Source organism: Myotis davidii, unplaced genomic scaffold (assembly GCF_000327345.1).
Source record: "Myotis davidii unplaced genomic scaffold, ASM32734v1 scaffold27, whole genome shotgun sequence".
NCBI lineage: Eukaryota > Metazoa > Chordata > Mammalia > Chiroptera > Vespertilionidae > Myotis > Myotis davidii.
The window spans coordinates 2223053-2236607 of record NW_006297821.1 but is presented as its reverse complement, the minus strand read 5'-3'; the positions used below and the strand labels follow the sequence as shown (position 1 = coordinate 2236607).

The 13555-nt window shown below is 42.5% G+C and overlaps 2 pseudogenes; one reads left to right on the top strand and one right to left on the bottom strand.

Moving 5' to 3' along the window:
* Positions 1-1011: 1011 nt before the first annotated feature.
* LOC102774619 lies at positions 1012-2187 on the bottom strand (annotated as a pseudogene).
* Positions 2188-5697: 3510 nt separating this feature from the next.
* Positions 5698-13555, top strand: part of LOC102764588 — a 30315-nt pseudogene continuing 22457 nt past the window's right edge.

The following is a 13555-nucleotide window of genomic DNA, read 5'->3' as shown; positions in this document are numbered from 1 at the left end:
AGTAAACTGGTGAATATAATAAAACCAGGGGCATGGAAAGGGAGTGGACTGACAATTCTTGGGGGGAAAGGGGTGTGAGGGTGCAGGAAGAGACTGGACAAAAATCGTACACCTATGGATGAGGACAGTGGGGGGGTAAGGGCAGAGGGTGGGGGGGGAACTGGGTGGAGGGGAGCTATGCGGGGGGGAAAAAGAGGAACAAATGTAATAATCTGAACAATAAAGACTTCATAAAATTAAAAAAAATTCTGTTAAATTGCACGTATCTCCATTGAGAGGAGAAATGTTTGTTTCTGTTACATTAAAACTTTTTCTATGATACTAGCTGAACTTTACTCAGCTTGACTGTATAGCTGTACCTTTCTTCCATGCCCCACCCACCAAACACACCCAATCTGTTCAACATGATAAAGTCCTTACACACAACATGTCATGTTCACATACATTTTTTTTTTCAAAATAAAACAACAGTTATGCTGGCTAGGGTGTTGAAATAAAGGGGACCCTTATGTTCCCAAAGCAACATTATTTTTCATGTCTACAAAGAATACATTTATTTTTACAAATGTGGCAAATTGTACCCTAACAGGACTTTTTCACCAAATCATCGACATAGATATGGAAATCTGCTGGGGTCCAACCCCAGCAGGTCCAGGGGTCCCCAAAGGTGTGGACGGAGTCGGCAAAGAGGGAATGACATGGAGACAGCGTTCAGTTGATCAGCAGCCTAGCCAGGATCTCCAGCCAAGTTCTGGTCTGGATCTCCAGCGAAGTCCTGGTTCGGATCTCCAGCCAGGTTCTATGTCCATGTTCTCTTGCTAGGTTCTCCAGCCAGGTTCTCCAGGTTCTCCAGCCAGGTTCTGTAGCCATGTTCCCTCTCTAGGTTCCCCCATTCCAGGGAGTAAAGATTATGTAGCTTAAGCGTGATTGTTCGTAGTTAAAGTGATTAACTACCCGCCTGGCACCTTAGTTAAGGGGTTTTATCCCCTCCCTAACTTCAGGGGGAAATCCCTACCTGTGGAAACAAGCTTTCTCAGAGAGGTGACCTTGGTTAAAACACATAGCGCCAAGAAGGTGAGCAAACATATTAAGAACAGTATGCCATATATGCCAGGTCCCTTGAAACAGCAAGGATGGACCGGCTCTCGGCAGAAATCATCATCGAACTGATGAAATACACAGAAGGTTTGGCTTCCACTTGGTGAATGGTCATGCCAATCTGTTTGGAGCCATGTTCTTTGGTATATTCCACATGCTTGCCTATCAGGCCATCTCCGGCTCCTCCCAGCTCCGACTCTGCTGGAGGAGATTCACTGGCATCATACGGAGGTCTCCTTTTCATACTCACCTGAAAGCTGACACAAGACAGGTGCATGTACAAGCAGGAGCCTTATCACTGGTGATATAAAACCAGGCCTTCATTATTGGTGCTTGGGCTAAGAACACCCCTCTCTATTCACCCCTAGAACCATGCTTGTCCTCAACCATATGTTCCACAGCTTTACCGATTATGGTATTTGCAAGGTTTGCATCACTGAGCTGAGATGATGCCACCCTGTCAGAAAGAATTTTGGGAGACAAAACTCTTTCATCTTTGTGAAGTTCCAGTCCATAGACACAGTCAATTCCATCATATTTTGTGAGATAAAGAGAGGAATTTATAGGCACCTGATCCAGAATGGCTCCTTTCCACTGCGTGAGGTGATAGGTTCATTGCCTTCCTTCCATCTGTGCGAAATTCTGTAGCCCATGATGTGCCTGTGGGGCTGGGATGAAGGTCTGCCCCTATGTTTCTTTTGGAAGTTTTTTGTTGTTGTTTTTTAAATCGTGGTTGCAGACCCAGTGGCCCATCCTGCTGGTGACCTGGGTTGTTTCTCTTTGGCTACCTGTAGGTTGGGGGTCTTTATGCCTCTGTGACTTATTTGTGGTCCTTTCTTCTTCTTTTTCGATATTAAAACTTTCAAATTATGAATTACTTAAAGGCTATCTAAAACACAGCAAATGATATTTGAAGCACTCATATGCCCACCTCCAAGCTTTGTTAAATTTTAATATTTATAAGTCATTTTAAAAAGAAATAAAATATTACAGAAACAGGTGATGTCCTTGTATGTCCCTCTTTTATCTTGGGCTCCTCCCTCCAATGGTAGAGTTAACTATCTATACATTGAAAGTGTTGTTTATCATGCCCAATACATGTGCGTATCCTTAAACAATTATAAAATTAATACAAATGGAGTCACACAATTTGAGTCTTTTTGTAACTTATTTTTACTCAACATTGTTCTTGAGATTTATTCATATCTATATATATACAAGCCCAGTGACCAGAACGGCAGAACAATCAGAATGACCGGAATGACCAGTGGCTATGATGCGCACTGTGGCAGCCAACCAGCCTGATCCAGCCCCTGTCGGCCCCCAGTACCCTGATCAGGGGTGGGGCTGGCTGACCAACTGCCTGTGACACCTCCCCGCCCTGCTGGCCTGCCCCATGGGCTCCCATCAGGGCAGGCTGGATGGACCCCACCATGCACAAATTCATGCACCGGGCCTCTAGTAGATACATAATAGACCTTGTTCTTTGACTGTTATATAATGTCCCACTGTACAAATACCATAACTAGTTATCTATTCCTTTATTAGTGAAATTTATATTCTTTCTACCATTACAGACCATGCACAATGAAAGTATCTCCTTGTGCAGATGTGTGAGAGACCCTTTGGGTCACCTTTTCTCAGCTAATTGCGTTAAGCCCTTATGTCCTAAGGTATTCATTGTTTGTAATGAATTCACTTCTCCCCTGGGCATCTAGAATGATACTAGTTGTATGCTATCCTTGGGAGAAATAAGAAAACAGTCCCTCAAATAATTCTGTGTAGGGTTTAATTCTCTTGCAGAAGCTCCTGCTGATAAAGGTTAGTCTAGAGCCGTGGTCTGCAACCCGCGGCTCGCGAGCCACATGCGGCTCTTTGGCCCCTTGAGCGTGGCTCTTCCACAAAATACCACGTGCGGGCGCGCACCGATAGTGTGATTGAAACTTCGTGGCCCATGTGCAGAAGTCGGTATTTTGTGGAAGAGCCGGTATTTTGTGGAAGAGCCACACTCGAGGGGCCAAAGAGCTGCATTTGGCTTGCGACCCACGGTTTGCCAAGCCGCGGTTTGCCAACCACTGGTCCAGAGCATATATGCAAAAGTGGAATTGCTGGGTTTAAGAATGGGCATTAAAAAGCATTAGCTGCCGAAACTGGTTTGGCTCAGTGGATAGAGCGTCGGCCTGCGGACTGAAGGGTCCCAGGTTTGATTCCAGTCAAGGGCATGTACCTCGGTTGCGGCCACATCCCCAGTAGGAGATGTGCAGGAGGCGGCTGATCGATGTTTCTCTCTCATCGATGTTTCTAACTCTCTATCTCTCTCCCTTCCTCTCTGTAAAAAATCAATAAAATATGTTTTAAAAAAAGCATTAGCTTTTGCCCAAATCTCTTCTTTTCTTCTGTAATTTTAATAGAGTTGGGATGGCTCATAACTGCTCTGCTGAGCACTGCATTTCCCAGTTTTTTCTCAGATGTGACCATCTGACTAAATTGTCACCAATAGAGTGTGATTAGAAATGAAGTATGCAGCTTCCTGGCTGGTGCCTGAAGACCAGCTCACACCTCCACACTCCCTTTTTCCCTCCTCCCTCCTGGTGACTGGTGGTAGCAATGAGTGGAGCAGCGTAGGAAGCCAAATGTTGAACCTGAGAGAGCCACGTTCACCTTGGGTCTCTGACAAACTGCAAGAAGCAGAATTGCACTGCTGATCTGGTACCCTCACCTAGAAATGAACTCCTAGCACGAGAGACATAAACTTCTTGAGTTCAAGCCACTGAATGTTAGGGATCTACTTGAGGTCTAACAATACATCCCACTTCCAGCCCACGAAGTTTGCCAAATTGTTCCTTAATGTGGTTCTGTCAATGGATACGCACTCTACCAGCAATGTGTGAAATATCCTGTCTCTCCAGATCCTTGACAACAGTTGGTGGTGTCAGATTTTTGGTTTCCCAGTCAGATGGGCATAAAATGGCATCTCAGCACTATTTTAATTTCCATTTCCTTGATTATTAGTGAGATTGGGTGTCTTTTCAAACATATTTGAATGGCTGTTCTTGTTCCCCTTTCTGTGAGCAGCTTGTTCACACCATTTCCCTATTTTCCTATTGGGTTATTTGCCACTTCTTACTGATTCGTAGAAATTATTTATATATTGTACATTTAAGAACGTCGTCAGTTATAACTTGTGCTTTGTCTTCACTTATAGCATCTTGGACAGAAGGTTAAATTTTAATACAGTAAAAATTTATCAATCTTTCCTTTCTTATTTGTTTTTGTATCTTAAGACATTCTTCTCTACTCTCAAGTTCAAATGATATTTCACCTTTTCTTCTAAATGTGTTAAAGTTTTCTCATTCACAGTTTAGGTCTTTGATCTACCTGAAATAGATTTTTCTGTGTGGTATGTATGAAGTAGTAATCACTGAGTATTTTAAAAATACGGATAACTATTATCCCAGCACTGTTTATGGAATCTTCTTTCTCTCCCTACTGATTTGTAATGGTTTTTTTTTTTCCTGTTACAGATCAAGTTTACATATATGCATTAATCTGCTTCTAGGCTCTTCATTCTATTATACTTGTCTATCAATCCATCTTTGCCTAAACACACTGTATTAATTACTTTAGCTTTATGACACCTTAGTGTCTTCAAGTCACTTTACCTTCATTTATTTTATATATAAAACGCGACCTCCCCTTCATACGTCTATGCTCAACCACTGAGTCCCGCATGCCCGAGGGGCTTCATTTTCTTAAAAAAATTTAAATCTCTTAAATGGATCATCATAGTACCTACACACAGGGTTGTTATGGAGAGTAAAAGAAAGCAGAATCACATGTAAAGCACCAGATAGAGTAGGTAGGCACTCAAGAGTAGTTATGTTATGATCCTGTTGAAGGTACAGATGAAACAGAGATAAAGTGATCGATCTTTTTGGGAACCTGATTCATGTATAAAAAGAAGGGGATGAGTTGGCAGTCTGTGCCTATGGCTCTTGCCACTCTAAAAAACGGTGATCCTGCCCTAGCCGGTCTCTCTCTCTCTCTCTCTCTCTCTCTCTCTCTCTCCCTTCCTCTCTGAAATCAATAAAAAATATATATTTAAAAAAATAAAATAAAAACGGTGATCCTGGCATTTTATTATCTAGAAACAGGCAGCACACACTACGCGTTGGGCAGTGGGATAAAAGAAAGAAAGGCGATATCAGAATGCAGGGTGGATTCCCGACCCAGCACTCGTAAAATGCCAAGTGCACGGCAGATAAGGTTTGAGACTGGCTGGCGACCAGAGCATAGAAACTGCGGTGACCTTCACGGTGTTGCTGGTGCACACACGACCGCACACCGGCCGGATCACCTGCCTGCAAACCCTGGGCTGCCGGACCCCACGGGGCTCCGTCCACCCTCCCCGCCGCCGGCCAGGGCACGCGTCTTCAGGGAGGACTGCAGACCGGGTCGCAGGAGAACGGGAAGCGACGGTGCAGCGCTAGGAGCGCGGTGGAAAAGCACCCGCACCTCCCCCAGGGCGACTGCAGTGCTTCTGGGAAAGAGAGTCCTTCGCCGCGTGCCCAGCCCGGGGCTCCTGGCAGGGGGACTACAATTCCCTTCAGTCTTGGGGATTCTTTGTGCAGCACGCCTGCGCAGTCTGGCGGCCAATGCCGCTATAAAGGCTTGTTTTGCCCCGGAGCTGATGCTCGGGAGCGTGGTCGAGTGGCCGGCGCGGCGGTCTGGGACCTGGGGCACAGGTAAGGAGCGGCCGCCGCCGCTCCCCTTCCTTCTCCCTCGGTTGTCACTTGGATCCCTCCCCTGTGTTTCCTCCGCGGCCGGTGGGCTGTGATCGGGATACGGGCAGTTCGGGAGAAGCCAGACACCTGAGAAACGGGGCCTGGCCTTCCTCAGGTCTCCCGCCGCCCCCTCCTTGGGACGCGACCCCTCGGGGCACGTGGCGAGGTGCAGGCCTGGGAAGGCGTGTAGGGTGGGATGAGTGGTCAAGAGTGCTGGCTACACTCCCGGCTGCGGCCACCAGGGGGTGCTGCGCCCGCAGCCCGTGGGTGTGGGTCGCTATCGGCTCGCCAGGCCCCTACTGGACACGGGAACGCCCTAGGGTCCAGGGCATCCCAGGCGAAGCTGGCCAGAGAGAAGCCCCCATCCTCAAGTTGTGGGGAGGACGGCCTGGGACGCCCCGGCTCAAGCCACACACCGGACGGACACTCTGAGCTGCCAGCGACCTCAGAAGCCATCCTCTCGGGTTTTGGGTGTTTTTTTGTTTGTTTTTGCAAATGGGCAAATGAGGTTCGTGACTTAAGCACGCACAGCAACCCCTGGGCAGAGCCCAGGATGGAACCCAGATCTCTTGACTTTCATCAGTGCCCTTTCCACTTCCACCACACAGAGCTGCATGATGCTTTGTATTTACCACACAGGGCCCTTTTGGTTTCTGCACAGACGTGGGGAGGCAGGAGGCACGGGAATGGTTGGCAAAGTTTCAGGTTTTGATGGAGGAGATAGACCGTTATACTGGGGTCCAGATGTAAAAGGTGCAGAAGGTTGGCAACACAACAAGTGGATTGGAAGAGGGTGGTACATAGGAATCCTCCTTGTAGCCTCAGGTCGGGTTCTCTTATGCAGTTTCAGGGCCTGGGACCAATTTTCCTGAGATGTTGGAAACCTAAGTTATGAAGGCAATTTGGAAACCCCAGTCTGGCTAATTGAAGTTCTTAATCCTGTGCAACCCCCATCCCCCAGGCAGTGTCATCTGTTTCACTGTACACTTGTGTCACTGGAAGGAGAGTCTTGGTATAAAAGCAAGAGTGTTAGAAGTGTTGGGAAACTGCTCCCCACGTCCTTCCTATGTAGGAATTGAAATAAAGCGATTGAAAGAAACTTTGGTTATTGTGAGTTCTTATACAACTGAGGTGATCTTCATGTTCCTCTTGTCATGGCAATGTGACCACATAAATGAGTTCCTTTGGCCTCCTCCCTCCCCTCCTCCTGCCTTTTTTTCAAAGTAGGACTAATCTTTTCAGCTTCTAGAAATTAGCTGGGCTCCGGAACCTTTGGAGGGGAAGGTTGGACTTTTGTGACCCTGGTAACAAGAAGGATTTACTATTATCTGCATCCAGACACTGGGGACGCTGGCAGGTGCCAGGTCTGTTTATAGTTTAGGCTTAATGAGGTCTCAGTGACGTGATCGCTTATCGTGCAGTTTGTCATTGGACAAGGTGACTTCTTTTTTTTTGAGAGATAAGGAAATAAGTAGTATCAACTCCGAGTACTCAGATCAGACCTCTGGAAGGCAAGGAGTCAAGCTTCCTTTTTGTGCTGGAAGCACTTACCTATGGAGGAAATTTAGTCCTTCTTGTTTAGAGGATTAGTAAGTATTCTCCTTTTTTCTGGTACCTTAAAACATGAATTGTAGCTGTCAGAATTTGGTCTACAGAGTAGTACCTTTAAGTTGCAGTGATTGCTAGCAGGAGTTGATGGAATTTAAAAGGCAACATGGCAAAAAAAAAAAAAAAAAAAAAAATAAAAGGCAACATGGCTACACTTTTTTAATTTCTACTGAGGCTGGTATGAATGGGGTTTTCTCAGCTTGTATCTGGGAAGGTTTGAACCATCATAGGGTGGGGGAAATGTTTCAGAGAGGTGTGTATGTGTTTTATTTTTTCAAAAGTAACGGAAGTTGATAACTGGTTATTGCCTAGAATTAGGACAGTTTCAGGTCATACTAGGTAAGCCTTCACAGGGCAGGTTGGGCGGTTTGCTTTGGTTATTGTTTTTTAGTAACAGCTTTGTTGAGATGTACTATCATTGATAAACCATGCATGGAAATTCAGCCTTTTGAAGTGTTTTGTTAGTATAGTCACAGGATTGTGCATCACTACTATCTGATTTTAGAACACTTTCATGTCCCAGGGGGCATTTGTTTTTAAAGTGAAGGCATAATATTGTTTTGTATGTTAGCTATGTAACTCCACGGTACTTTAATATCAGCTTCTTCACTATCTAATTATTGCAAAGTTTATAATCCTTAGGACAAACTTAACTTGTTTCCAGAAAGTCTTTTTTTTTTTAAAAGACCTATAAGTACTCGGGTTTGAACCTAGGTGAAGAAGTTGGGTGTCTCTTTACCAGTGTGTCTATTTTTCTTATCTTTTTTGTTTTCCTTAGCAGTGGGAGGACATAGTCTTGATCCTATTACATTGATTTTTTTTCTCTTGAAAATATGAAGTACTTGAAAAATACTTTTTATAGATATAAGGGTAGAAAATCTCAGTGCTTTTGCCCTTTTCCCTATTTTAAAACATTTTTGCATATTATTAAGCACAATTTAGGAAATACCTGTTCTTGGTGAATTTTTAATTTCAGAAATTCTCAAGTGGAACCAGGAGTCTGTGCGCCCTGGCGTCTCCAGTCAGAGAAGATGAAGGACATCGACATAGGAAAAGAGTATATCATCCCCAGTCCTGGTTATAGAAACGTGCGAGAGAGAACCAGCACTTCCAGACAGGGCAGAGAGGACTCCAAATACAAGAGAACGGGGCTGGTCAGTATGTCCTTTCCGAGTTCCTTGTCTTAGCTGCTTGTTGTACTAGACCACACCTTTTTTTCATGTAATGCATAGTTTAAAAGAAGTTTCTTTTTCTTTATTGGCTTTAGATCACTGTTAAGAATTTATGGGGAGCATTTGAGATCTTGTTCCCTGGCATGTCAGTTTGGCACAGATAAACTCATTTAAAAAAGAATTTATGGTTACTTACGAAAGAGGAGAGGTTGGCTCTCTGCCTTCCACCTATTTCTCCCTTTGCCTTCTCTCTGCCACTTAGGCTCACCTTTGGTGCCTTCTGCAAAGGCTTTGCTTAAGAGAAGACAACTTATGGGAGGGGAGGGGGAATGGAGCAGAGGAAATCTGATCCATTAAGCTTCTTTCATGGGCTTAAAATTATTTTCTTCCCCTCTGCTTCTGTTGTCTGTGTTTAAAATGACTCCTTTGGAGAGACTCATTCAGAATTTAGACAGTACTTGGGACAATCCTAGATTGTTACAAGTAAATCCATGTAATAACCTCGTTTCTCCTAAGGGAAATAATGAATATACATTTTAAACAGAAGAAAATGTCTTTTTTCTAAGAAAAGAGATTATGCCTTTTCGTGACTTGCAAAACTAACGAAAAGGGGATGTGGGGATAACTGGGTTTAAGAAGTCATGTAATTGTGTTCGTGTATTTGTTTTGTGAAAACTTGAGAAAGATGTGGGCTTTGCAGCTGACACTGGAGTTTCATTAGCCTAACATTAGCTGTCCCTCTTTAGCTGTCTTGTTAATTAACATTTTCTCACTAATGGGTGTTTTCTGTCCCCGCTATAATCTATACAATACTTTCCCACTCAAGCTTAACTTTGGAGAAGCAGAGATTCAGTGTAATCAGTGTCAAATCCTTAAGGTGTCAGCTTTATAACTTTTTGTGTCCTTTTGTGTAGACCTTGTTGAACATTTTTTAATATCTTCTGAGTTTTTTACACTGTTAGTATAGCACTTAAATCTAGAAGAAGTCACAAAGGTAACATTGGAGCAGGGCTTGAAGGATGATTGGTTGGTGATGCTATCAAGCTACTTATATCATCTGTGCCTTAATGGTTTATGAATAAAATAGCATTGACAGGCCCTGGCCAGTGTGGCTCAGTTGGTTGGGCATGTATGGGAAGGTTGCCAGTTCGATTCCGGGTCAGGGCACATGCCTGAGTTGTGGGCTTGATCCCTGGTAGAGGGTGTGCCGATTGATATTTCACTCTCACATCGATGTTTCTCTCTCTCTCTTCCTCTCTAAAAATCAGTTTTAAAAAATCTTTGTAAAAAATTTCTTAAAATAGCATTGATGGTGGAATTGAACTTGTGGGATCATTGAAGATTAAATGAGATAATACGTATAAAATGCTTAGAATGGTGCCTGCCACATAACCTGTGCTCAATAGATGTTAGCTCTTAGAACTAGTTGTCTCGATTGTAGGATGTGTAAGGGAAATTCTGCATGTCATGCTTTACTACGGGTATTGGGGAGCTATTAGATGTCATTGAGGAGGGTTTTTTCATCTTTCAACTTTTTATTTTGAGATAACTGTAGAGACACATGCTATTGTAAAAAATAATGTAGAGAGATCCATATGCATTTTATCCAGCTTCCCCCAATGGTAACTTCTTGAGTAACTATAGTAGAATATCACAATAGGAGATTGATTGGCATTGATACAGTCCATCCACCTGATTAAGACTTCACCAACTTTACATGCACTCATTTACGTATGTGTACGTATTCTGTGCAGTTTTTTCACATGTATAGATTTGTTTGAACCTCTACCACAGTCAAAATATAAAACACCTCCATCCCATGCTACCCTTTTATAACCACAGCCATCTCCCTATCCTCTCCCCTAAGCTCTGGCAACCATGATTCTGTTCTCCATCTCTATTTGTCATTTTAAGCATTGTATATAAATGGAATCTGTACTATGGAATCTTAGAGATTGGCTTTTTTCATTCAGCATTAGTCCCATAACATCCACCTAATTTGTTGTGTTTCAATTTTTCTTCCCTTTTAATTGTGAGCAGTATTCCATGCTATAGATAAACCATAGTTTGTTTAACCATTTACCTGTTGAAGGACATTAGAATTACTTCTAATTTTTCACTATTACTAATACAGCTGCTTTGAATATTTGTGTGTAGGATTTTGTGTGGATAAGCTTCATTTCTCTGGAATGCCCATGAATGCGATTGCTGGGTCATATGATAAGTACATGTTTAGTTTCGTAAGAAACATCAATACCCTTTTCCATAGTAGCTGTACAATTTTACATTCCCACCAATAATGTATGCATCCAGTTTCTCTGAATTCCTGCCAATATGTGGTGTTATCATTATCTTTATTTTTTTGAATTTACATAGGTTACATTGGTTAATAAAATTATATGGGCACAATTCTACAATACATCATTTGCACATTGCATTGTGTACTCGCCATCCAGGGTCTAGTCTCTTTCTGTCACCATTTATCCCGTTTACCTTCTTCCAGCTGACCACCCCCCACCCATAATCTTTATTTTAGCCATTCTGATAGGTATGTCTGCTATCTCACTGTAGTCTTAATATGTGTGACCTAATGAATAATGAGGTTGAGCTGATAAGGAATTTTTAAGACTTGATTTTATCTTAGGAAGATTAGTTTTGAGGCAGTTAAGGAAAAATTAGCTGTACAAGGAGAGGGAGAAAATACAGGGAGCAGTCAGGAGGCTCTTGTGTTAGCCCAGGCGAGAGAGGCCCCGGGTCTGTCTTCAGTGTAATAATGAGGTGGAGGAGATGGGAGAAATTTAGGGGCATCTCTGGAAGGGGAGGGGCACATTGGGGTGCCTAGGATTGCTGGTAAGAATGAGTTTGCTTTTAAGCATGTTGAGTTTGAAGTGCATCCAGGTAAAATGATCAGTAGATGGATAGAGCAGGGCAAGAAGAAGAACAGGAAACAAATTTACAGTCATTAGTGCATCCATGTAGATCGGGGTGGGGAACCTTTTCTCTGCCAAGGGCCATTTGGATATTTATAACATTCACGGGCCATATAAAATTATCAACTTAAAAATTAGCCTGCTGCCCAGCCAGTGTAGCTCAGTGGTTGAGCATTGACCTATGAACAAGGGAGTCATGGTTTGAGCACATGCCCAGGTTGCAGGCTCAACCCCCAGTGGGGGGCATGTGGGAGGCGGCCGATCAATGATTTTCTCTCATCATTGATGTTTCTATCTCTCTCTCCTTTCCTCTCTGAAATCAATAAAAGTATATTTTTAAAAAATTAGCCTGTTATATTTGGTCAAATATTTGGTGATGTTCCCCACCCCTGATGTAGATGAGGCCTTACGAGTGTGCAGGCTTGTCCAAGGATGGCTTGTTGAGCAGAAGAGGTTGAACATGGGAAGCTGGGGTGTGGTCCTGTGAAATTTCTGGGGACAGGGTCCCTCCCAATTGAGTAGAGAAGAATTGACATTGGGATGTGCAGTAAGCTTTTTCTTTGTAAGTGGAGAACTGGAAATAGAGTCACTGTTGTACCTTTTGTCCCCAAAATTAAAGTTAGGCATCAGACAACAAGTTTACTTTATGTGATAGAGCCTTATCTTAAAGAAACAGGAAGGCTAATAACACTTTTATAAAATTTCAGGAGTCTGTATGACTTTCATTTTTGTTATCCTTTTATCTTTCTTAAACTTTTAAATTTGAATCCTGTGGGTTTTTTTTTTTTTTAGTTTGTTGTGTGTGGGTTTTTTGTGTTTTTGTTTTTTTTTAGTTTTTACCACATCCTTGTTTGTACCCTCTGAACTTTTATTACTTAAAATATTTTTCATTAGTTGTTTTTTTTCTTTTTGCTTAGCCTTGACCTAAGCAATGAAATCATAGGTTTATGCAACCAATATTTTTATACACACTAAAGTGAATACATCAAATGTTTTTAAAAGTTTACATACCACTTAGAATGCTCTTGCATTTAACCTGCCAAAAGCCAAAATTTCTTAAGATTTATTGATCTTGATTTTTTGTCTACTGTGTTTAACAGTTTGCTGATAGATGGAACCAAAAAGATGACAAAAGATTTCTGGTTCAGAGATGATATAAAAAATGGATACTTTAAGGAGTTGGGAAGCAGAATGGCTATGGACAGCATATCGTTTTTTAAAACGTAAGCTGGTAATTAGAGATTAAAATTTCATGTCATATAATCATAACCATCATTTCTATATTAGTTGTTAGAGAGAGGAAATCTGGGACCAGACATTCCAGTTGCCAGGTATAGTTACTGTCCCTCAGAAAGAAAAAAACTACTCCAAGTAACAAAAGATCAGAATACATCTGTGACTCTTAATTGAAAAACAAGGCTTTACTCACCTCCATTAGCCTTTGATAGGCCCAGTTGACCTGAAACTGTGTTAAACAGAAGTCAGAAGCAAAGCGCCAGGAACAGATTTTGATTTTAAACAGGCCGGTGATTTTTTTTCACTCTGTAAGCAAAGTCGTAGAGTGCACAGTTTGCCCATTCCGTAGTATTGTGGTCAAATCTTTCCTTTGAAATACTCTTTGGGCAAATTGCTCTAATCAGTCACATCTTCAGATTTTTGTATCACATCTGCTTAGAGATAATGAAGGTAAAATAATGTTAGTCACCCTAAAGATAGGGTGACTAACACCTACTTTTGTTTAGGACTATTAAGTTAATGCTGTGGTCACACACAATTCCATGCTTAGCAGACATGCTTTAATCCTGAAGTGCTAATAGGGTGCCTTCTGTTGCTGTTAGTTCTTTGGGCCTAAGTACTAACATTGGCTGGCATTATTTCAATAAACATGAAGATTTATGTCTAGACCACTCCTTAACACTGTTTCTGTGTCTGAGGCATGGTTCAGGCACAGCTTCTTTTCTTA